The sequence below is a fragment of the Balaenoptera borealis genome (assembly GCF_965194805.1).
Source record: "Balaenoptera borealis genome assembly, chromosome: 8".
NCBI lineage: Eukaryota > Metazoa > Chordata > Mammalia > Artiodactyla > Balaenopteridae > Balaenoptera > Balaenoptera borealis.
The window spans coordinates 10,196,084-10,222,572 of NC_138865.1; the positions used below are offsets into that span (position 1 = coordinate 10,196,084).

General features: G+C 44.2%; 1 pseudogene across 1 annotated transcript in view; it reads left to right on the forward strand.

Moving 5' to 3' along the window:
* Positions 1-243: 243 nt before the first annotated feature.
* The window catches only part of LOC309633793 (ubiquitin domain-containing protein 2 pseudogene), a 36,131-nt pseudogene continuing 9,885 nt past the window's right edge, over positions 244-26,489 (forward strand). The window contains exon 1 of the transcript in view: positions 244-655. The product of the transcript in view is annotated as a ubiquitin domain-containing protein 2 pseudogene (transcript). The remainder of the gene's footprint in view (positions 656-26,489) is intronic.

A 26,489-nucleotide genomic window follows, 5' to 3' on the forward strand; every position in this document is an offset into this window, starting at 1 on the left:
CCACACCCACACAAGTTCTCACGCATTCTAACCCCTCCCCAGAGTTTTTGCATCCCTACACAAGACAGGAGGGATGAACCAAGAGCTTGAAATTACCCTGGCACAGACTCCCCAAATCAGGTTTCCCAAAGCCCAGCAGAGTCGGGGAAGGGGGGGCGCGGGGGGGGGACGGGGAGGATGGGACGGAAACAAAAGACTTTTTAAATAGATTCCCCCGAGCGAAACTGGTAGCTCCATCTCTAAATGTTAGCAACGTTAAGACTTCTCCTGTTGGCACAACTAGGAAAAAAAAGACTTCACACCCCCCAAAAGGGATGGTCCGGGAGAGCACCCCCTACCTTGCTACAGCGCCAGGTGGACAGGTCTCCGAGGCCGGGGAAGACACAACCTGAGCCCGAGCGGCTGGCCGCAGGAGGGGCGCAGCTGCGACTGACGGCTGCTGGATCTGCGGCCCTGGCCCCGCCCCTCGGACGCCCCGCCCCCAGGACGCCCCGCCCCTCGGACGCCCGCAAGCCCTCGGGGCTCTGCCGCCTTAGCTGCAGCTGGGTCACCTCCGGACCCGAGCGCCTGGTGCATTGTGGGACGCCGGAGCCCGCCGCTGAGGCTGCGCTGACACCTGGCGGGCGCGTCCTAAAAGCAGCCCCGGGCTGGTGGGGTGCGTCTGCGGGGACCCGCCGAGGGAGAGGCGGGGCCGGGCACTTGGGGAACCGCTGCGAGCTAGTGTGGGTTACGTATTGCTCACATCTCAAAGTTAGAAATAAACGATGTTTTCAAAGTGCCTGGGGGCCCCCTCTCCCGGGTAGTGACATAAGTAAAAAAACCAAGCAACTTTCAGTCTCGGCAAAGCTTTTTAAGCTAGGAAAAGTAATTTTAAAATCATAAAACTAAATGACATCAAGATTATGGGAAAACCTGCACACTTAGTTTTTAGTTCTGGTGAAACCACAGATCGGCTCAATCTGTCTAGAGAATAAAAATAATATGGAACAGAAACTATGAAAGTGTGTAATCCAGGACTTTCTCTTCCTCAAGGAAATAGTTCAAGTGGAGTAAAAATAAATTACACAAAAATATTCACAGTGAAAAATTAGAGTAACAAACAACTAAAATACGTGAAAGGCACAAAGATAAAATGTCGCTGTTCACATAAGAATATGAACATTATCACTAAGTAGAAATATTTCTATCAAATAATGTTAAACACAGAACACAGGAAAGCACATGGCCAATGATTCTGTGTGAAAATATGTGTTGACAAATGTAAAAAGAAACTTTGGAGCAATGTAGATAGTTTTATATGTCTTAAGGTTGTTTTATTTTTATTAAATAACTTTTTAAACGTTTCTAACTTGTAGGTACTAGTTCTAATTTTGGATGGCTTTGCAATATTTCAGTTTCCCCTCATTCTACATGATAAAGAAAAAATTCTGAGGTTTTAACAAAGATAAGACATTAAAGAGTTTTGCTTATCTGCAAACCCTGATGGGGCACAAAAAAAAAGTAAACTTCCTGGGGAGTGTATTAGTTTGCTAGAGCTACAAACCACCACAGACTGCGTGGTTTAAGCCACAGAAATATACTGTCTCACCGTTCTGGAGGCTCAAAGTCTGAGATCAAGGTGTTGGCAGGATTGGTTCCTTTTGAGGGCTGTGAGGGAGAATCTGCTCCAGGCCGCTGTCTTGGTTTTATAGATAGCTGTCTTCACATTCACATGCTGTTCATCCTGTGCGCATGCCTGTGTCCAAATGCCCCCCTCTTATGAGGATGCCAGTCATATTGGATTAGGGGCCCACCCTGCCCCAGGATGACTTCATCTTAACTAATTATACCTGCAACAACCCTATTTCCAAATAAGGTCCCATTCTGAGGTGCTGGGGACTAGGACTTCAATCTATGAATATGGGGGGACGGGACACAATTCAGCCCATAACAGGGACCAGGAGCTTGAGATTCAAAGTGTAATCTTACGAAAAGGGTGCTCACCCAATGACAAAAATAATAGTAATAATGTATACAGTCTCAAATGTATCAAAACCCTGACAACTTAGAGTAAAACCAAACTGATTACAACATTCTTCTTTCTGTCCTCTAACACATTTCAGGCCTTTCCAGTGGAACCAGAGATGTTAATGGAATAAGGTAGCCTCTAGTTTCACAGATAGTAGATCTGATGTGTCTGGCCTCCTGCAGGAAGGGCTTGGAGAAGGGTGTGTCCAAGTGCCCAGAAGAAGGGCGGCGTCTCTTACATTTGAGCCTGGAGAACAAGGGCAGAGAGGCCATGGGTGGAGAATTATAGGAAGCAGGATCCTGTCATTGGAGAGCACACACAGACACCCTCCCGTGAAGAACTCAGCTTTAGTTCAAGAAGCCGATAAGAGCCTCAGCTTGGGGAGGGTGCCCTCCGAAGATGGAATCCAGTCTTCCTGAGCCGAGCCAGCCTCTCCCAAGTAACCTCACCACATGGGTGGGATGAGAAGCTTTAAATCATCCCTGAGCCCTGCCTTCTGAGGTGATGGGGACCCAGAAGATCTCTTGAGAGAAGGAAGCCCTGCCTAATACTTCCAGATCCGTTTGTTTGTTTGTTAATTCTTCTGAAAGAACCAGAAGCCCAATTAGAGGTGTACTGATAAAAATAACTGGCTCTCCAGAAAGAAAAGCTCTGATTCATGCTGTTTGCAGATTTCTGTGGTGTAAATAAAACTGAGCAGAACCCTGTGGGGCTCCTGGGCATGGAAGCCTTTCTGTGTCCCCCATTTCTTGTTTGTAGGGAATGGGCTTCATTCAGCCTCCATGACCTTCCCTGCGTTCCAAAGGGCAGGTTCAAACAGTTGCTAATCAGGGAAGGGAGGGGATGCAAAAACAAGGGTGGAACAGCCAAGAAACAATAGTGCAGCCTTGGGGCAGGGTCCTGGTTCTGCCTCAAGGGGTACACATAACAGTATCTTTGAGCTCTTCTGCAGAACTAAAACCCCCAACAAATGCAAGATGTTAACTACTTGAAGCATTCTTCATTCCAGAGAGAAGGTCACAAAAACAAAAGCTTGAGAACAACAAAAACTCATCAGGAGACCACCTGAGGCCAGATTAAAGGAATGCAGGCCCTGCACACACCCTGATCCTTATCAGCAACCCTGCCCTTGAACCACTGCTATAAAACTCCTCACCAAATCCTCCCGGGTTGGGACACACAGTTTTTCAGGGCACAAGCCTGCTGTGTCCCTCTCTGCCTGGCAAAGCAATAAAGTTATTCTTTTCTACTTCACCAAAAACTCTTGTCTCTGAGATTCGATTTGGCTCTGGCCCAGACAGGCCAAGTTTTCAGCATCATAAATACTTCCACCGTGGCTGAATTCAAGCTACCAACATAAGGTCACTGAACACGGAGTTGGAGTGCCAGCATGCCACCGAGCCCCGGTAATTGGCTTCAGAGTCTCAAAGCCAGGAGGTGGCCAGGGAGCCGTTTCTGGGAGCGCCCCAGTGAGGAGCAGAGAGAAGGGCAGCTCTTGTGGGTGTGGAGCAGAGCCTCCAGCTGGGCAACCCTGCTAGCAGGGAGCCATGGGCAGTGGGGAGGCCCAGTGAGAATCGGGGACCACACACAGCCTCCAGGGCAGCGGGGATGGGGATCGGGCGAGGAGACCAAACACAGCAGGAGGAAGTGCATTCTTTCAGAGCTGAGAGAGGCTCACCCAGTCTGGGTAAGAGAAATAGACAGGCAGCTTCAGGGCACAAGTGAAGCGATCAGGATGTCTCAGGCTGAAGGGAAACACTCCTCTTTCATTTCCCTTATTAGGGCATTCTCCCTGAGATGACCTTTCCAGGAAGAGAGACGCTTCCAGGGCTCACACAGATGTCTTGTCACTGGGCTAAATCCCACAAGGGCTTTTTCCCAGTTGAGCCCAGTGCAAGACACCTGTGGGCTCCTGTTAGAGCCGGTAAAAGCGTATGTGAAGGCAGGTAACACAACCAAGAGAAACTGCTGGGTCTCCTGTCACTTAAACTGGATCTTAGGGGCCCTGTATATGGTGCAAACTAGTGGTGCACCTGGGCTACAGCCTAACCCAGCAGTTGACTCTGCTTTCAGTGTTGTTCATGTACAAATAATGTTCCACCCTTGCTGGGGTGATTTTTCCCATGAGCAAAGCTCATACATGTACGCTCCTTTCTGCTTAAAAACCCTTCCCTGAGTCACGTTCACTCACTTTTGCACAAGATATAGGCTTTTCATGATCTGACATCAACTCATCAGTTTTATCTGCTGCCCTGCTCCTGGTAACTTCACTTTATCTAAGTCACGATTCCCAAACAAGCTATGTTTGCTTGATTCTAGGCCTTCATACTTGTTTTTCCTGTGTTTTGACTCTTTTCCTAGCTCTATGGGTCTCTTCCCATGCCAGGAATCTTGCGTCACATCTATAGTTTTATTATTAAACCCCCAGGGTTTTCTTTTTTACTATCTTTTATTGTGGTAAAATATATGTAACATAAAATTTGCCATTTGAACCATTTTTAAGTGTAGAATTTGGTGGCATTAATTATAGTCACAATGTTATACAACCATCACCACTATTTCCATAATCTTTCATCACCCTAAACAGAAACTCTGAGCCTATTAAGCAATAACTCCCCACTCCCTCCTTCACCCAACCTCCACTAACATCTAACTTCTAATCTACTTTGTCTCTAAGAATTTGCCTATTCTAGGTATTTTCTATAAATGCAATCATGCAATAATTGTCCTTTTGTATCTGGCTTCTTCCACTTCGCCTATTTTCAAGGTTCAACCATGATGCGGCACGTGTCAGAATTCCATTCATTTTCATGGCTGAATAATACTCCATTGTATGGATATAACACATTTTGTTTAACCATTCATCTGTTGATAGACATTTGGGTTGTTTCAACCTTTAGGTTATCGTGAATAATTCTGTTCTGAACATTGGCATACACCCCTCCATATGGTCAGAGGGGACCTGACCTCTGATCTTATTTCTACTGTAGAACTGGCTGACTTCTATTTATCTTACAGAATCCTTTGCAAGCAGAAAATGGTGGAACAGAAGCCCAAGCCCAAACTTCCTGCCTGTGTCCAGGGATGTTTCCACTTTGCCCCACTGAATTACAGGCTTTCCCAGATGGACTATCATAATGAAAGTGGGAGGACTGAAAGTAGCAGAGCCTGAAGAGACTAGTTAGGAGGCTCCAGTAACCCTGGCGTTAGAGGTAGGGCCTGGCCCAAGGGAGATAAAAATGCGTCCACATTTGATACCCATAAATGTCCACATGCAGCCATTCTCAGAAAGTAACATGGTGTGGAGATCGCTGTGGGTGTGTATATATGAATGGGTTGAGAGGAGAAGAGTGGAAAAGAATGGGAGACAAATGGAAAGAAGGGAGATTAGAGAAAATGGTCATTTGAATACTCAGCAGAACTTTAGTCAAGCTACCAAATCACTACCATAATAATAAATTTGGTCCAATAAAGACAGAGTGGAATAGTCAGATGCCATCATGCAACTTTATTTCACATGCTTTTACATGACCTGAATACAACAAGGATATTCAATTGGGCATGTGTTGAATGCCACAACCTAGCCTAAATTTGGTCAACCCCAGCCCATTGCTGTTAACCTGTTTCCTAAGAAATAGTCACGGAAACCCTCTTTGATTTTCTCTCCTTGCTCCAAAACCTTGAGACCTTGTACTGAATTTTGTCAGCATTCATGCAAAGTTGCAGGACACTCCAATTTGTACACTCAGAAGTCGCTTTATGCAATCTTGAAAAAGAAAAACAGAGCTGGAGGAATCAGGTTCCCTGACTCCAGACTATACTACAAAGCTACAGTAATCAAGACAGTATGGTACAAAGCCCAGAGATATGGGATAGGGAGGGTGGGAGGGGCGGAGATGCAAGAGGGAAGAGATATGGGGATATATGTATATGTATAACTGATTCACTTTGTTATGAAGCAGAAACTAACTCACCATTGTAAAGCAATTATACTCCAATAAAGATGTTAAAGAAAAAAAGAATGAAATTAGAACACTCCCTAACACCATATACAAAAATAAACTCAAAATGGATTAAAGACCTAAATGTAAGGCCAGACACTATGAAACTCTTAGAGGAAAACATAGGCAGAACACTCTCTGACATAAATCACAGCAAGATCCTTTTTGACTCACCTCCTAGAGAAATGGAAATAAAAACAAAAATGGCACCTAATGAAATTTAAAAGCTTTTGCACAGCAAAGGAAACCATAAACAAGATGAAAAGACAACCCTCAGAATGGGAGAAAATATTTGCAAATGAAGCAACTGACAAAGGATTAATCTCCAAAATTTACGAGCAGCTCATGCAGCTCAATATCAAAGAAACAAACAACCCAATCCAAAAATGGGCAGAAGACCTAAATAGACATTTCTCCAAAGAAGATATACAGATTGCCAAGAAACACATGAAAGGATGCTCAACATCACTAATCATTAGAGAAATGCAAATCAAAACTACAATGAGGTATTACCTCACACCAGTCAGAATGGCCATCATCAAAAAATCTACAAACAATAAATGCTGGAGAGGGTGTGGAGAAAAGGGAACCCTCTTGCACTGTTGGTGGGAATGTAAATTGATACAGCCACTATGGAGAACAGTATGGAGGTTCCTTAAAAAACTAAAAATAGAACTATCATATGACCCAGCAATCCCACTACTGGGCATATACCCTGAGAAAACCATAATTCAAAAAGAGACATGTACCACAATGTTCACTGCAGCATTATTTACAATACCCAGGACATGGAAGCAACCTAAGTGTCCATCGACAGATGAATGGATAAAGAAGATGTGGCACATATATACAATGGAATATTACTCAGCCATAAAAAGAAACGAAATTGAACTATTTGTAGTGAGGTGGATGGACCTAGAGTCTGTCATACAGAGTGAAGTAAGTCAGAAAGAGAAAAACAAATACCGTATGCTAACACACATATATGGAATCTAAAAAAGAAAAAAACATGGTTCTGATAAGCCTAGGGGTAGGACAGGAATAAAGACGCAGACATAGAGAATGGACTTGAGGACACAGGGAGGGGGAAGGGTAAGCTGGGATGAAGTGAGAGAGTGGCATGGACATATATACTCTACCAAATGTAAAATAGATAGCTAGTGGGAAGCAGCTGCATTGCACAGGGAGATCAGCTCAGTGACCACCTAGAGGGGTGGGATAGGGAGGGTGGGAGGGAGACACAAGAGGGAGGGGATATGGGGATATATGTATACATATAGCTGATTCACTTTGTTATATAGCAGAAACTAACACAACATTGTAAAACAATTATACTCCAATAAAGATGTTAAAAAAAAATAAAATAGATAATTAATAAGGACATACTGTATAGCACAGGGAACTCTACTCAGTGCTCTCTAATGACCTATATGGGGAAAGAATCTAAAAAAAAGAGTTGATATATGTGTAGGTATAACTGATTCACTTTGCCATACAGCAGAAACTAACAACATTGTAAATCAACTATACTCCAATAAAAATTAAAAAATAAAAATAAAAAAGAAGTCACTTTATGACCCTAATTATGGGCCACTGCCAGGCAAAATGAGGAAGTAAACAGCCAGCATCTTCTTTTTGTGTCTTTCCCTTCCAGGCACCAGGTGTTGATAACTGGTATGAATCATTAAGGGTAGAATTTTAGGCATGAGTGGGAAAGAAATTTTTCAGATGTGACAACCCTGCAGGCACTCCTCAAATCACACCATCGCGCACACCACATACTCAGCTTGGTTGAAAGGCCAGTCCTACCTGGACAGATCCTCTCAAGACTGAGACACTCTGACAGGAAGTGGGCTTTGAAAGAACATGCTGCTTCCTGGAGTTGAGCATAACCGGGAACACTAGGCTACCTTGATGTAGTCTGAGTAAAAAGGGCTTGAGATGATAGAAGAGGATGTGGCTAAAAGAAGGAAGCAAAAAGAACCTTGGGGAATAAGCCCTGTAAATCAATTTTGTTTCCCTTCCACTTCCTAAGCCTGGAGACAGAAACCACAGCAAGTTCTAAGACAGACTATGTGGAGCCACTAGGTATTGTGGTCACCAGGGTGTTCCTGGGAGCCCTCGTGTGTTCCTAGCTCCTGCTCCATATCCAAGTCCACACTCAGTACACAACTGCTAATGAATTCACTTAGAAAGGAAAGCTCCTAAGCATTCAAGCAATATCAGCCTTGTGCAAAAAGCTTAAGGAGCACAAGATTTGCCTTTTACATCTCACTATCTCTCTCTCTGTGGGGCTTCCATCTTGCTGTCTCCATTACTGACGCTTCATCTCTTACAGCTTCCCCATTTCCTTTCACATAAAATTATCTTGACCTGTTTATTGAAAGGATCTTATATACTAATTCATACTAAGGTATGAATGACTGAAAATAGCCTACTATACCGCCTTTTGCAAGAGTAGTCACATTTTTCAAAGTAATAATTTCATCAGTGATAGATTGGATATAATTTTTTTTTAATCCAAGAAATGAAGATATACCATGCTAACACTAATCAAAAGAACACTAGAGTAGCTATATTACTTTCAGACAAAGTGGGCTTCAGAGCAAGGAAAATTACCAGGGATAAAGAAGGGCATTATCTAGTGATAAAGGGGTCAATTCTTCAAGAAGACATAATAATACCTAACATGTATGCACCTAACAACAGAACATCAAAATACATGAGGCAGAAACTGATAGAACTGCAAGGAGAAATAGATGAATCCACTATTATAGTTGGACACTTCAACAGCTCTCTATAAGAAATGGACAGATCCAGCAGGCAGAGAATCAGTAAGGATATAGTTGAACTCAACACCACCAATCAACTGGATATAATTGACATCTACTGTCAATTCACTTAACAACAATAGAATACCCATTCTTCTCAAGTGTACATGGAACATTCACCAAGACAGACCACATTCTGGGCCAAAAACACACCTTAAAAATTTTTTTTCCTTTTTTAAAAATTGAAATATAGTTGATTTACAATGTTGTGTTAGTTTCAGGTATACAGCAAAGTGATTCAGTTCTATATATATACACATATATATACATATATATTCTTTTTTAGATTCTTTTCCCTTATAGGTTATTACAAGATATTGAGCATAGTTAGTTCCCTGTGCTGAACAGTAGGTCCTTGTTGGTTATCTATTTTATATACAGTAGTTTGTATATGTTCATTCCAAACTCCTAATTTATTCCTCCTCCTCTTTTCCCCTTTGGTACCATAAGTTTGTTTTCTATGCCTGTGAGTCTATTTCTGTTTTGTAAATAAGTTCATTTGTATCATTTTTTTAGAGTCCATATATAAGCAGTATCGTATTATATTTGTCTTTCTCTGTCTGACTTACTGCACTTAGTATGATAATCTCTAGGTCCATCCATGTTGTTGCAAATGGCATTATTTTATTCTTGTTTATGGCTGAGTAATATTCCATTGTGTATATATACCACATTTTCTTTATCCATTCATCTGTTGATGGACACTTAGGTTGCTTCCATATCACACCGCAACAAATTAAAAAAAAAAACAAACTACATACAAAGTATGCCCTCAAACCACAGTGGAATTAAACTAGAAATCAATAACAAAAAGATCATCGAAAAATTCTAAAATATTTGGAGGTTAAACAACACACTTCAAAATAACACATGGTCAAAGAAGTCTCAAGAGAAGTTTTTAAAAATATAAACTAAATGAAAGTACAACTATCAAAATTTGTCAGATACAGTGAAAGCAGTGCCTAAAGGGAAATTTATAGCATTGAATACATTTATTACAAAAGAAGAAATATCTAAAACCAGTAATCTAAGCTTATACTATAGGAAACTCATAAAGAAGATCAAATTAAATCCAAAGTAAGCAGAAGAAAAGAAATAACAGACATTAGAATAGAAACTAATGAAGTCGAAAACAGGAAATCAATAGAGAAAATCAGCAAAACCAAAAGGTGATTCTTTGAAAAGACCAATAAAATGGATAAACCTCTGGCCAAGCTAATCAAGAGAAAAAGAGAGAAAATAAAAATGACTGATATCAGAAATGAAAGAGAGGCTTTCATAACAGATCCCATGGACATTAAAAGGATAATAAAGTAATATTATGAACAAATCTATGCCTACAAATTTGCTAACTTAGATGAAATGGGTCAATTCCTTGAAGATGCAGGGATTTTTCCAAACTCTCTTCTACCAAAACTCACACAAAGAGAAATATATAATCTGAATAGGCTTTTCTCTATTAAAGAGAGTGGATTGATAATTAATAAACTTCTAAAACTGAAAGCACCAGGCCCAGATGGTTTCACCGATGACTTTTAACAAACATTTAAGGAAGAAATTATATCGATTTCCTACCATCTCTTCCAGAAAATAGAGGCACAGGGAACATTTCCTAACTCATTCTATGGCGACAGCATTATCTTAATACCAAAACCAGACAAAGACATTACAAGAAAAGAAAACTACAAACTAATATCTCTCATGAACATAGGTGCAAAGAACCTTAACAAATTATAAGCAAATTGAATCCAACATTATATAAAAAGAATTTTATACCATGACCAGGTGGAATTTATCCTGGGTATGCAAGGCTAGTTCAACATTTAAAAATCAGTTAATGTGGGGCTTCCCTGGTGGCGCAGTGGTTGAGAATCTGCTTGCTAATGCAGGGGACACGGGTTCGAGCCCTGGTCTGGGAAGATCCCACATGCCGCGGAGCAACTAGGCCCGTGAGCCACAACTACTGAGCCTGCGTGTCTGGAGCCTGTGCTCTGCAACAAGAGAGGCCGTGATAGTGAGAGGCCCGCGCACCGCGATGAAGAGTGGCCCCCACTTGCCGCAATTAGAGAAAGCCCTCGCACAGAAACGAAGACCCAACACAGCCAAAAATAAATAAATAAATAAATTAATTAATTAAAAAAAATCAATTAATGAGGGACTTCCCTGGTGGCACAGTGGATAAGAATCCGCCTGCCAATGCAGGGGACATGAGTTCAATCCCTGGTCCGGGAAGATCCCACACGCCACAGAGCAATTAAGTCCGTGCGCCACAACTACTGAACCTGTGCTCTAGAGCCCGCGAGGCACAACTACTGAAGCCCGCACGCCTAGAGCCTGTGCTCCACAACAAGAGAAGCCACCACAAGGAGAATCCTGCGCACTGCAATGAAGAGTAGCCCCCGCTCGCCTCAACTAGAGAAAGCCCACATACAGCAACGAAGACCCAACGCAGCCAAAAATAAATACAATTAAATATTAAAAAAAAAAATCAATTAATAGAACCCAGCATATCAGGCTAGAAAAGAAAAATCATATGATCATATCAATAGATGCAGCAAAAGTACTTGACAAAATTCAACACCCATTCATGATAATAGTTTTATACAAAATTAATAAGATAATAACAATTTTTAAATGAATAAATTATTGTCAAGAACACTAAGAGAGAACACTCGCCTTGCTAGAATTTTAAAACATGTTATAAATGGACAACCATCAAAAGGGATGCGATTAAAATGCCAAGATAACTTTTGCAGTGAAGACAGGTTTTGACCAAAACATCATGCTGCCAGACTGGTGATGTCTTTCCTTTCTCCCATCAGAATGCTCCTCTGGACCTAGACAGTCAAACGTCAATTAAGGAAGAGCCCTTTGCCCTTTGCTGCTGGCAAAGGAAGTGATGATCCCAGAATGCCAAGCCTCTGCTCGCACAATGATGACAAGGTCTGGGGTGACAGTGTGTCTGGGGCTTCTGCAGCTAGGAGTGAACAGAATCAATTCTGTATTTAACCCCGTGTCTCCTTTGACATTTCTCTGGCAATCTTGGTCTTCAAAGCACAAGGATTTAGAAAATGAGAAGTATTTTCCAGACATAAAGAAAGAAAAGAAGAAACCAAGAGCTGTAAACAAGGGCAACAAAGAAGCTATGTCAGTATCCTTTATGTGTCTAAGTGGCCTTTCACTCCTGGGTGTCAGGGTAACAAATTCACTCCAAAGGCGAGGTCAATTACCCCTTCTTGCAATGAAAGGGTGGAAATCATACTCTGGCTAAAGCATTTCAGTTATGGTATGATTCAAAACTCTTGCTGGGAAAACTGAAAAAGTAAACATTGAAATGTATTTAAAATCCAGAATATTACAGCTGGATGAGACCACATAAATTAAAATTTTAATGTCCCATTTAATAAATGAAGAAACCCCAGTCAAGAGAGGTTAAAAGTCTGGCCCTTGGACACATGACAAGGAGAAGCAATATAGGACAATAGCCTCCAACAGATCTGGGCTTGATTCCCAAATGCGAAGTCATTGCACCCATCTGAGCCCCTGTTTCTTCAACTGTAAAATGGGCATAACAGCAATCATTTCACAGGATTGGTGTGAAAATTAAAGATAGAAACCTGCAGAGCACTGGCATACTTTTTGCCACATAAAAGTCCTCAATAATTATTTTCCTTTCTTTTGGTTCCCAGGGTCAGGGCCAGAACTCAATGCCTGGGCTCTGGAATCACAGTTCATTCCTCTTTCCTCTGGTCCAAATGACAGCAACAGGTAGAGTATTTGCAGGTATCAGGTCGAGATGGGGATGAAAGGGATCCCGGGGTGTGTTCCAGTGGCTCTGTAGCTCTGCTCTCCAGCAAATAAGATACTGAATGGGGCTTAGTTTCTGCCTCTGTCCCTGATAAGCTATATATGAAAACCTAGATCCACCAGCAGTTCAATTTTTCCATCTGAGAAATAGGACAAAGGTCATTAAAAATTGATATTATCTGATATTTTGGCAGCCTTCCCAACTGCTCAATTCAATGAGCTTTTCTTAATCTGTATTTACATCTGTATTTGCTGCAAGAGCCAGAAGTGTGTGTGAGTGTGTGTGTGTATGACTGGGGATGGTAGAGGGTGATGGGAATAGATGGAAAGGTGGTCCTATTCTAAATGGAAAAATGATCCGGGTCAGTAAGGACTTTGGTCAGCCCAGGTCCTCATACATACAAAGAGAAAGAGCCAGTAGGCCAAGAAAAGGAGGCTGCATGGTCTTGGGAGAGTGAGGTTCTAGGGATGTGGAAAGAGAAGAGAACGTTGGCACAGGAAGACAAACGCAATAGCAATTTAACAAAGAGCACTAGGGGATTCTTCTTATAGCCTCATGGCTCCCCAGATCTACATTTTCAACCCTGACCTCTGCCCAGAACTCTAGACGAACACTGGAATGGTTTCACAGGCATTAGAATGAGCTTGCTCAGAAGAGAACTCTTGATTCTACCCTCCCACATTCAAACCAGCTCCTCTGTCAACCATCCCTGTCTCAGAAAAAGGCAACACAATCCACTCAGTTGCTTAAGCCAAAAATCTAGGGATTTTCCTGGGTCTCTCTCTTTCATCTTCCTCAGCGCCATAGGACCTTCGTTCGCAATGCACCCGAATCCATTCTCTTCTCTCCGTTTCTTCTGCTCTGACTCCACCACCGTCAAGTCCGGGCCACCATCAGTTTTTGTTTTAGCATTGCAGTATCCACCCAACCGATCTCCCTGATTCCAGACTTGCCCCCTCTTCATAAACCCACCGGAGTGACCTTCTAAAAATATAGACCAGATCAAATTATCCCAAAGCTTAAAAGCTTTCCAATGATTTCCCATTGCACTTGGAAAAAAATTCTAAATTCCTTCTTCTGAGTCACAAAATCCTCAGTGAGCTACCCCCACCCCCTACTGGCTTTCTAACTCATCTCATGCCTGGTCTCTCTGTTCAGTCACTGGGCTCAGGACAAGTTGGCCTTGTCTCTGTTCCTCAAATGTGCCAAGCTTGGTCCTGTGCTAAGGCCTTTGCACCAGCCGTGCCTCTGCCTGGAATGTGTTTCCCTCATACCTTTGCCTGGTGGTCTCCTCTAGAACTCAGCATGATGTCACCATCTCAGACGATCTGTGCCAGAAGCCACCCATTCACTCACTATTCTGGCACCCTATTTTATTTCTCTGCGTAGCTCATATCACTTGCTGATAGTTTTCTTGTTTATTTCTTTCGTTACTGTCTGTCTTACTCTGTGAGAAGGGAAGCTCTGTGAGATAGGAATCTTTCAATCCACGCTGTTTCCTGTTCTGGCACAGGAAAGGCACGCAACAGATACTTATTGTTTGAATAGAAAAAGGAAAGAACTCCAAACCACCAAAAGTGAACTAAAGAGCCTTATCTTGGGGGAGTGTTCGTTTTAACTGAATCCCAAGATTGTCTCACAGAAATCTAGCGATGTTCAGAAGCTCACCAGGTTAATGGAAATGAGAAGAGAGTGGGCAAGTTCAGCACAAAACCCTGAATCCTTTTCTAGAGGATCCCAACTGTCTGGACATCTAAAGGCCTCTCCACCAGGAGACCTCTGGAAATGGAGTTCTATGTGTTTCTGTAATGAGACCAGCCCAAATGTTTGTTTTCAGACAGATGAATTTTGTTACAAATGCTCTGCTACGTGAGTCCTACAGCCTCTTTCATGGGAGGCGTTTTGGAAGGGAGAGGTTATCTTAAGCCAGGGCTCAGATGTTGTTAAGAAGAGCCAGTTTCTTAAAGCAAATGTGAAGTTTCCTTATTTTCACCTCATGCCACACACTTTCATGCCTTTTGCTTTTCCTTCGGCTCCTTCCCATCCCACACCTCCTGAAATCCTATTTCTTCATCTTTAAGGCACAGCTACGGTGCTACAGCTGCTCAGAAACTCCGTGATCTCCTCCTGTTGAGATGAGCAAAGGCTTTCCCAGATTCTATTACCCTTTTGTACATAAATCCATTATATTACTTATTTTATTTTATCTTATAATTACTTTTTACACCTAGAGTTACCCTAGAAGATTATAAGTTCCCTGAAAGAAGAATCATGTCATTCATTTTTTAAATCTCCTCTTAGCAATGATCACAGTTATTTATACAGAGGCAGTGTTCAATAAATGAGTGAAATGAACAAAGGAAATAAGAGAGGGCAGTGTGATTCCTACCCAGGTGGCTAAACCAATTTATGGCTCAGAAGAGTGAGGGGGGGTGGGGGAGGGGCGGGGTGTGGATCTTAAACTTCCGACAGCATTAACATATATTCACAGCTACCTTCTCACCTCCCAGCACAAACCCAGGCTTCGCTGTGCTTTGCTCGAGTGACCCAGAAAAAAGGAAGAGACCTCCCCAAACAGGCACCCCCAATATATGTGACATGTGATGCCGAGTCATCCTGACGGGTGAAGATTAACTGCTAAGACAGGAGTGAGTTAACAGAGTTAACAGATGAAAATTTTAGGTTAATGAAGAAAATGTCTGATTTTACTTGCGTATGTGCTTCTAAAGTTGTTCTACGATGCAATCTCTAAAATAATGAAGTTAAACTGTTTTCATAAACACACATTTTTCAGTAAATAAGACACTGACAGTTCATGTCATGTGACTGTCATGGATGTCAGATTTGATCTACATGACCAAGGCCCCCATCACACCCACCGGACAGCCACGCAATGGGACTCCAGGGGTATTTATTTTTGATTTTGTCTTCAGGAAAATGAATTCACTCGTCTTTACAGGCAAATGACATCATTCTGAACGATTTTAACCTGTTTTAAAAGCTTTGTCCTCTCCATTTGTTTCTCTTTTGTGATCAGCCAAAGAATATTCAATGCTGAAGAGCCACCCCAAAACAGCTACAGTGTTCTCTCTGCCACCCTCACTTGTCTTGACCTCAACATCCCATGGCCAAGTTCATTCCTCGTGCTGGAGCCCTGTCTCCTCCCTCTCTTTTCTTCCCTTCTCTGTTTCTTTTCTTTTACAATCTCCTGTCAGTTTACTCCTTACATCCCTCGCTACTTCTCACTCCCTGGCGACTTACTGGGTCTTCTGAAAACCACAGATACAAATCTCCATGGAGGATTCTTCTCTTTTCAAGCACTTTGATTAAAGTAACCAACGTTCGGTACCTGTTAAAGCTAGATGCTTTGCTAAAGGATATGTTATCCTTCTGACTCAGTAATCCCACCTCTGGGTTTACAGCAGGGACATGAGTGTCTATGGCTACCAAAGACATATACAAGGATGTTCACAGCAGCTTTCTTCAAAAGTTAGAAATAACTAAATGCCCATCAACAGCAAAATGGATAAATTGTGATATATTCACACAGTGGAATGACTCACAGCAAAGAAAAAGAATGAATTATTGCGACATACAACACCATACATGGATAAATCTCAAAGACGATGATGAGAGAAAGAAGCCAAACACACAAATATCTATCTATCTATCTATCTATCTATCTGTCTGTCTCTCCATATGTACACGTCAAACAGACAAAGCTAATGTATAGTGATAGAGACTGGAAAAGTGCTTACCTCTGGGGGGATGCTGACTCGGAGGGGGCATAGGGGATCCTACTGGAGTCCAGAAACATCCTATATCTTAATCTGGTTTGTGGTTACCTAATCCTAACATACTGGGTTAGCCAAAAAGTTTGTTCAGGTTTATCTGTAAGATATGGAAAAACCCAAACAAACTTTTTGGCCAACCCAATACATGTAAGAAGTTGTCCTGATTAATGCAATTTACTCTATATAAGTTATACCTCAATTAAAAAGTAAGAAAATATATTAAAATAAAAAAATAATAAAGTAACCCGTGAATTACCACAAATTTCAGAACAGAAAACAAGCTGTGCTCTATCCCTCTCCCCCACATTTTAATTTAGCTGCATCCTCTTGTGTTTGTGCCAGGATGGCATACGACGGGTGCTGTTAGCATATGATGTGAGGGAGATGTGCAAAGCAAGCAGACAGCCTGGCAGACGGAAGCATACACACCTTGTGAGGGGAACAGCTCTGGACCTTCCTTCTGCAGTTTCCTCAGCTGTGGATAGAGAAGATGAGCATATGCCCCGAGAAAGATGGTGGAATTAGCAGTTTCTCTATGACTCTTTTCCCCGAATTTCACCCTCACGCTCCACCTCATAGTCAAGGAAAACTCAAAGTGCTAACACCCGGGCTTTAATTTCTGCCCGTTTAATTTACTCTGGACACGTGGTACAGGACCCATCGTGCCTCTCTTCTTTCCCTTTCCTCTTCATCACCTATTTCATCCTTTTCATCACATCATTCTCTGTGCCCTCCTCCCATATGTCTTCTTTATCTTCCTACTTTTTTCTTTTTTAAAAAAATTTTATTTATTATTTATTTTTGGATGTATTGGGTCTTCGTGCTGCGTGCGGTTTTCTCTAGTTGCAATGAGTGGGGGCTGGTGTTAGTTGCGGTGCACGGGCTTCTCATTGCAGTGGATTCTCTTGTTGTGGAGCACGGGCTCTAGGCACGTGGGCTTCAGTAGTTGTGGCACTCAGGCTTAGTCGTTGTGGCACACGGGCTTAGTTGTTCTGCAGCATGTGGGATCTTCCCGGATCAGGGTTCGAACCCGTGTTCCCTGCCTTGGCAGATGGATTCTTAACCACTGCGCCACCAGGGAAGCCCCCTACTTCTTTTTCTACCCCATCCCTCTGTGTGATTCCCTCTCTCTTCCCAATCTTCCCACTCATGTCTTTCCTCTATAATGTGGGAGAAAGATCTAACAATTTTCTTTTCTTTTCGAAGATCTAACAATTTTCTACAGCATTTCGGATTATTTAATTTTAAAAAGGAATTTGGAAAAGGCTAGATTTTGTTTTATGAAACATCTTTCCTGTTAGACACACGTGTACATGATCACATAGAAATCTGCTTTTTAAAGTAGTTTTCATGGACTTCCCTGGTGGCGCAGTGGTTAAGAATCCACCTGCCAATGCAGGGGACATGGGTTCAAGCCCTGGTCCGGGAAGATCCCACATGTCGCGGAGCAACTAAGCCCGGGTGCCACAACTACTGAGGCTGCGCTCTAGAGTCCGCGAGCCACAAATACTGAGCGCACACGCCACAACGACTGAAGCCCGCATGCCTACAGCCCGTGCTCCGCAACAAGAGTAGCCCCTGCTCGCCACAACTAAAGAAAGCCCACACAGCAAAGACCCAACGCAGCCAAAAATAAATAAATAAATAAATAAATAAAAATAAAGTAGCTGTTACTCTAAAAGTTAAAAAACAAAGCCTGTTGGAATTGTAGTATGAGGGGCTTGCTGTTTTCCCCTGAGGAAAACAATTTCCAGCAACATTGTTATCAAGGACCGAAAATATTTACTCAAAGTGGAAGTCACATAGAATTTCTACATGACCTCAGTTTATAGACACGATAATTGACAAAGTGCCTCGCGGTGGAAAAGCAGTTACGGGAGATTTGCTTCATTGCTACCTTATGATCCTCAGAGAAAAGAGAGGAAGGGGGTGTGCATGGAGGGTGGAGAGTGGGGAGAAAGGAAAAGACTGGAGAAATGAAACGGATGCGGCTGGAGGCCAGGCAGGGAAGGCACAGCTGGAGCCAGGGCTGGACCAACCGGTAGCCTCGCCTTCAACCCGCAGTCGTCTTTAGCTGCCTGCTCAGTATTGGGAAGGGCGACAAGGGCTGCACGGTGGGTGCGGACACTTTGCGGTGCCGGGTAGGAGCGAAGGGCGCCCTCTGCGGGCAGCCGCTCCGCCTTTCCCCCCACGGTCCCAAAGCACAGCTCTCGCTAACCTTGCACACCACCTCGGCAAACCAGAACCCTGAGTTAGCCAGCGCCTCCTCCGCGCTCCAGAAGGCCGACTAGGAGCCAGGGGTTATAACTCCACTCCACCCCCAGAAGCCCATCGACTATTTCTTAACGCTTCTTACTCTACTCTCCCCAAGAGAAAGGGCTGGAAATAAAGCATTCTCCACCTCACTACATTTCCAGCAAGGTATGGGCACTCTTTAGAGATCGACGTCTGGGCAACTATAACTCGACCCACCTTTGGCTCAGCTCTGCAAGGAGTTATTGAGGGACCCTTTAGAAAATCCGCGGTAGGAACATGGAAAACCCATGCCATTTAACCTGATTCTCAGCTCCTGAATCTTAGGGGTGATAATACCTACCACCCAGGGCTTTTTTGAGGGTTAAATGAGCAGCAGTAGCTGGCATATAGTAGGTGCTCAGTAAATGTTGGTTCCTTTCCACTCCCATCCCACTCCACCTCATCCCACAGCCCTTAAAAAAAGGTGGGGACTTTGCTGGTGGCACAGTGGTTAAGAAAGTCCGCCTGCCAATGCAGGGGACACGGGTTCGAGCCCTGGTCCGGGAAGATCCCACATGCTGTGGAGCAATTGAGCCTGTGGGACACAACTACTGAGCCTGCACTCTAGAGCCCATGAGCCACAACTACTGAGCCCACGTGCCACAACTACTGAAGCCCGTGAGCCTAGAGCCTGTGCTCTGCAACAAGAGAAGCCACCGCAATGAGAAGCCCTCACACCGCAACGAAGAGTAGCCCCTGCTCGCCGCAACTAGAGAAAGCCCGCGGGCAGCAACAGCAACAAAGACCCAACACAGCCAAAAAAAAAAAACAGGTGAGTTGGTAAGTTCATTTCCTCCTCCTTCTTGGCCTGCAATCAAGATAAACCGCCCCCATATGGGCAGGGCCGACTTGGTTCCCGCCTCCCCGCCTCTTGGTAACTGCATATGTTATTAGGTTTGTGAGAGGTTGGGGCAGCTGCTTTGATGTAGGAGCATTTTGATTCGGCCTCTAATGCCATCATTGTTTTTCACCTTCAGAAACGTATCTTCCCTCGGTCCCTGAGACTCCCGTGGAGGCCGTCCATCTCCCATCCCCGGATGGATGTCAATTTTGCACATGACATAGGAACAAAACAAACAGCAAACAACAATTTTACATTCGGACACTACTGAATGAAACAATTACGTCACAAAGTTCCTAAGTCAAACAGCAGCATCAAACCAGTTGCTAAAATAGGTAGCAACCAAAGTGTTCTGCATTATGACAATCATATTCAGAAACCGGCTGAGCGGTCACTACTTCGGAAAATGTGAGTCCTGTGTAGGGTGTATTTTAAAATCATCTTACATGCAAACTATTATATATAGGACGGATAAACAACAAGGTGCTATTGTATAGCACAGGGAACAGTATTCAATAGGCTGTGATAAACCATAATGGAGAAGAATATGAAAAAGAATATATATATGTATATGTACGTATAACTGAGTCACTTTGCTGTACAACAGAAATTAACACAACATTGTAAATCAACTATACTTCAGTAAAATTTAAAAAATTAAATTAAATTAAAACAAATAAATAAAATAAAATCATATTACAAACAGCCTTCAGGAACAGTGGGTCATGTTCAAAGACAGGTCCTTTGATTCTGCTGAGATCTTTGATGGTTTTGGTCACGCAAACGGGGGGCCCAGGGCTAAGTTCACCCATTAGGGCCAGAAAGTGTTTTACAGACTTTCTTTTCTTTTCTGTTTTTAAAAAAATCTGCCTGCCAGTGCAGGGGACACGGGTTTGAGCCCTGGTCTGGGAAGATTCCACATGCCACGGAGCAACTAGGCCCGTGAGCCACAACTACTGAGCCTGGGCGTCTGGAGCCTGTGCTCCGCAACAAGAGAGGCCCGCGCATCGCGATGAAGAGTGTCCCCCGCTCGCCACAACTAGAGAAAGCCCTCACACAGAAACGAAGACCCAACACACCCAAAAATAAATAAATAAATAAAATTTTAAAAAAAATCACAACCCTTATTGTTTATATTATGATTGAAACATTTCACAAAACAGTATTTATTCTTACCATGCACACATTCATATTTTCTATTCTATTTCATTTCAAAGAAAGCCTGGTGGTGACCCTCTGTATTGATTCTATTACCATGAATGGGTTTTGACATAGATTGAAAAACAGTGGGCTAGGATGCTGAACTACTCTGTCAAATAGAGAAGAATAAGTGTGTAGTTCCCACCGGTAACTGGGAAAAAGCATGTGAGGGAGAGAGAGAAGAAAGGGACGTGAAAAGAGCTATGAAGATGTCGTGAGACCAGAACAATGAGGGGACAAAATGACCAAGAGTCACTGGCAGGCAACCTGGCTAAGGGACTTTTAACAACAGATTTTTTTTCTTTCCAGCTTTACTGAGATATAATTGATATATAACGTGAAGTTTAAGGTGTCTGCCATGATGATGTGACATATGTGTATACTGTGAAATGATCACCACAATAAGGTTAGTTAGCACATCCTTCACCTCACAGAGTTACCTTTTTGTGTGTGTGTATGTGGTGAGAACTTTTAAGATCTACTCTTAGCAACTTTCAAATACACATACACTATCGTTAAGTACAGTCACCACGCTGACATTATTCATCTTATAACCGCAAGTTTGTGTCCTTCGGCCACCTTCACCCATCTTCCTCCCACCCCTGGCAACCACCCATCTGCTCTCAAAACCAGAAATTTCCGATGGCCATTTTGAAGCTGTTTGCCTTGGAGCATTGTGACCACTACCTACTCCTGAACATTCAGTTAAGTCTGTTCCTCACACAGATGCCTCCTGTACATCAGTTTTAGGTGGGATTGGAGGTGAGGCTGAATGTCATTTCTGGGTAGATATAGTGCAGAACACAGACAGTGCTTATGGGGTGAGGATGAGACCCGTAAGCTACACTAACGGTGGAGGCAGGGATCAGAGTCAGGAAATCACAGAAATGCAGGCAAACTTCTGGACTCCCCCTAGCTTTGCAGTAGGCATTCAAACCAAGGCGACTTGGATCTTTTTTAATTATTTATTTTTGGCTGCGTTGGGTCTTTGTTGCTGTACGTGGGCTTTCTCTAGTTGTGGCGAGCGGGGGCTACTCTTCGTTGCGGTGCGCGGGCTTCTCAGTGCAGTGGCTTCTCTTGTTGCGGAGCACGGGCTCTAGGCGCACAGGCTTCAGTAGTTGTGGTACATGGGCTCTAGAACGCGGGCTCAGTAGTTGTGGTGCATGGGCTTAGTTGCTCCGCAGCATGTGGGATCTTCCTGGACCAGGGCTTGAACCTGTGTCCCCTGCATTAGCAGGCGGATTCTCAACCACTGCGCTACCAGGGAAGTCCCAGTGACTTGGATCTTAAGGGCAGGGTTATGCCAGGATTTTTAGACCACAGATCCCAAATCCCAAGTTCTCAGGAGCAGTTTCATACCCCAGAAAGAACCCAAGAGGAGAGATGTTAGAGCCAGGCAGAGGGAAGGTGGGAGGGAGAGGCCGGGAGAAGAGAAGGGCGGACTGCGGTCAGTAGACTTGGGACCTCCAATCTGGGGAGAGGAGCGGAGGGTTGGGACGGAGGCTGGATGAAACGTGTGAGGGGCGAAGAGCGTCTGTGGGATAGAGAGGCTGGGAGCGATGTAGGGAAGACGGGAAGGCTCAGAGAAACCCAAGGCTGGTGGATGTGACTTAGGGTGGAGGAACGGGGACAGCATTTGGGGCAGAAAATTGGAGGAGAAAACATGTGTTAATGCAGGGAAAACCTATCTACCCATAAAGATGGGCCTCAGACAAACAAATGAGAGGTGCGCTACCTGGGCTATCACTCAGTCTCTGCATGTCAAGGCAGCATGTTGCCAATTGCTAAAGGTGAAGTAGGGAAAATGCTTCCCTAGAGACCAACAACAAAAGGGAGCCACCCTCCTGAGCAGTGTTTCCTCAGCAAATCATTCGCCTCTGAAGGTACAAGGAAGGGACTCGTAGAGGTGAAAACGGACATTTTTGCATCAATACAAGGTCAGCTCAGAAGCTGTCCAGGGGCAGCAAAGGCTGCAGAAAGACCAGCTAAGAATTCCCTCCCTTCCAGCACCCGTGGGCTACAGAAATAGGAGCAGGAATGAAGGGAACCTCTCTTTTCTGGGGAGGGAGGAACCTCTCTTTGCACTTCTGTATAATGTGGGCTCACAATTAAAGGTGGGATTGCAGTCTGTACTATTGAAGATCAAAGATCTGCTCTATCCAATGGTTGAGGAGAGTCTCGTATTGCTCAGATGACATAGAGTCTGACCCTTCCCTGCTTCCTCTGCCTCTTTCTATCTGTAGCCACCTGTTCAGACAGATCAGCAAGTGCTGAAAACCAATCTTGTTCACGGATTCAAATTCTATTAGGTTTCTTGCCTTTTGACATACCTTCCTCATCTAACGCAGCATGCAATGTAAAAATGTGACACTAGGGGGAGCGATTGTGCTCCCGACATCTGATTAGACCAAGGGCAGGAAGCTACGTTCTCATTCACAGCTGGAGGTTCATAGGGGGTAAAATTAACTGTCACAGATGAGCAAAAAAGTAGCCAACAGGGTCTTCCCTGGTGACACAGTGGTTGGCAGTCCGCCTGCCAATGCAGGGGATACGGGTTCAATCCCTGTTCCGGGAGGATCCCACGTGCCTCGGAGCAACAAAGCCCTCAAGCCACAGCTACTGAAGCCTGCGCGCCTAGAGCCCGTGCTCCGCAACAAGAGAAGCCACCGCAATGAGAAGCCTAAGCGCTGCAATGAAGAGTAGACCCCTCTCGCCGCAACTAGAGAAAGCCCGCGCGCAGCAGCAAAGACTCAACGCAGCCAAAAGTAAATTAAAATTTTTTAAAAAAGAACTTAAAAAAAAAAAGTAGCCAACAACTACACCTCCTGAATTTTTTTTAGAGAAAAATATGAAAGATCCAACTCAGTGGCTTTTAAAATTAGGAACATAACTAGGGAAACTAAACCTTTATTTACTGAACACTGTTCAATATGTGACAATTATTAGTATTCACTTTTGTATTATGGCCAATTTTCAGAAAAAAAAAAGAAAGAAAGATGGCATGGGGCAATTAACCAAAGATAGATGGAGAAAGAGAGAAGGTATGAGAGAAGGGACAGGAGAGACATTGGCCAGGGAGGAAGGGTGTTAACAGTACAATAGTCAGAATTCTAAGGGGGCAGCGAGAGGGTCAGAGAAAGGAAAAGGGAGAAAAAGTCTAGACTAATCTTAAGTTTTTTCTCATTACAGTCCACATTGACAATATGAAAAACTATGGGCCTTTTCCCATACAATAGACTTATTCTTGTATATTCAAGGGATCTATGAACCATAGGTTAAGAACTCCTGGTTTAAGGGAGTTCCCTGGTGAACTAGTGGTTAGGATTCTGGGCTTTCACTGCCGTGGCCCGGGTGCAATCCCTGGTTGGGGAATTAAGATCTCACAAGCCGAGCGGCGCAGCCAAAAAAAAAAAAAAAACAAACCAACTCCTGGTTTAAACAGGGCTACAGAGTAGCAAAAGCAAAGAGAAAGATCCAGCAAGGCAGAAAGATGGAGAGATGGGTAGAAAGAGCCCCGAGGGAAGAAAGGAAGATGAGCATTCTTCTCCCCATCCCATCTTCTCTCTCATCTAAACTTACTCCCCACGTTAAAAGGGAGCACCGTGGTCTGAAAACTTATTGATAGGAGTCATTCTAGAGTAACATCAAAAGGGAGCCACCCTCCTGAGCAGTGTTATCTTAGCAAATTATTCACCTCTCAAGACCCAGTGAAGGGACTCACATAGGTGTAACGGACAGTTTTGACTCAATACAAGGTCAGCTCAGAAGCTGTCCAGGGGCCAGTAGGAGTCCTGGATGCCATCCATGGATAGGCAGCAGAAGCAAAGCCTGCAGAAAGACGAGCTAAGGCTTCCCTCCCTTTCAGCACCCGTGGGCTACAGAAATGGGGGCAGGAATGAAGGGAACCTCCCTTTTCTGGGGGGGGGGAGGAGCCTCCCTTTGCACTTCTGTATAGAGTGGGCTCATGGTTAAAGAAGGTGGCTGTCTGTGTTGAAACCATCAACCTGAAGTGTCTAAAGCTGACCTTTGCCCCAGGCTTCTTCCCTTTCCTTGGAGTGTTGGCTGGGGCTGACCCAGGAAAGCCACAAATTCCACCTTGTCTTCCAACTTAATTTTTAACTCCAAATAGATAGTTTTGGCTCTAGGGTTTTTATTCTAGAGTTCTACCAAGAGATAAAGAGCTCCAAGAAAAAGGCACTGTAGGGGGTTTGAAGCAGGGATAATATAAGAAATGAAGTTTCTGGATTAGGCCAGCCCTTTTACAGGAATAGGGATACTGACATGATATTCTTAACGTCACGTTGTTTTCTTAGGGGTTATATTTCCGAAGTATCTAGGAGGCTGGAGGCAGGAATTGCTTAAAAGAACAGAGGCTTTGTTTTGGATGACTTGGGGCAGACAATGTCCCTATTCAAGGGATCAAGGTGGGCTGGGCAGGGGTAATGGATGGAGGAAGAAAGGAATAGATCAAGTGTGAAAAGCCTGTGCCAAACAGCCTCATGAGCTTCCTTCCAGCTAATCTGACCCTTTTCAATGAGAAGGGTGAACTAAAGTGTTGCTTTGATGATTGTTCCACTTTTTTCCATGGAGGTGAACGTGGTGGGAGCCATATGGCCTCCATTCATTTGCAGTCCTACAAGAGGAGGCTCTGGGCCAAATGTGAATAATGAGCTCCTCCCCTCCAGTCAGTCAACAAGCGATGCTCATTAGGAAAGCTGACTCAGAAGTGCCCTGTCACTCCCTGGAGCTGCACTGCGCCCACTAGGCTGGCTGGCAGGTGTCTGCCTACTTCACACATGCCCACCTCACGGCACAGGCAAGCTGCTGCAGAGAGAGGAATTCGGGGACAAAGGAAAGGGGAAAATCTCAGGAAGTATTCAGAACAACTCACATCCCCTGCTTATTTGTCCTTCGGTGATAAAGGGGATTTACTTGTTGCCTAAGGGATTCAAGAATCCATGATGCGGGGGAGTGTTTTTCAAAGTGTGGTCCTCAGGCCACAGGCATGGGAATCATATGTGCTTCTAGATTCAGATTCCTGGGCCCTACCTCGGACCTACTGTCTCTAAATCTCTGAGGGGCTACAGGCTGTTGGGTAGGGCCAGGTCTTGGGGAGAAAATGGTGGGCTCCAGGAGGGCTCGCACCAATGAGTACTCCCCAGAACTACCGTCCCCAGTGTCCTCATCCCCGCAGTGAGCCACAGCCATCGCCACCCCCGCCTCCGCACTAGACCTTCCAATACTAGCAGATCCTGCCATCTCCAACCTAGCTTTCTGGGCCAGCGAGAGCTTGCCACCTGTGCCCCAGGCTCAATCCACTTCAGTCCCCCTCACAAGAAGAACAATTAGCATCTGTCCATAGACAAGACACCACTGAGAAAATCCCAGAAAGTAGGGGTGACGCTGAAGCACCCCCCTGGACCACAGAGACTGAGAAGGACCACATTAGAAGGCAGGAGGAGCGGCTGCACTCTGACCACGTTGCCCCTCCCCCAGGCCGGCACAGCACTACCTGAAGAGGGCCCCTCGCCTACAGTCTCTCCAGTGGGAAAAAGAGAACCCAAAGTGGACACCCAGCTTTCCCAGTATCGCGGAACGCGCTTCCAGGGAGGCCCATTCGGGTCTCGCCTCGAAGAGATCACTTGGGGAACCGGCTGGGCTCCACCACTGGAGACAGAGGGCCAGGCTTGCAGCAGCCAGCACTCAGACCT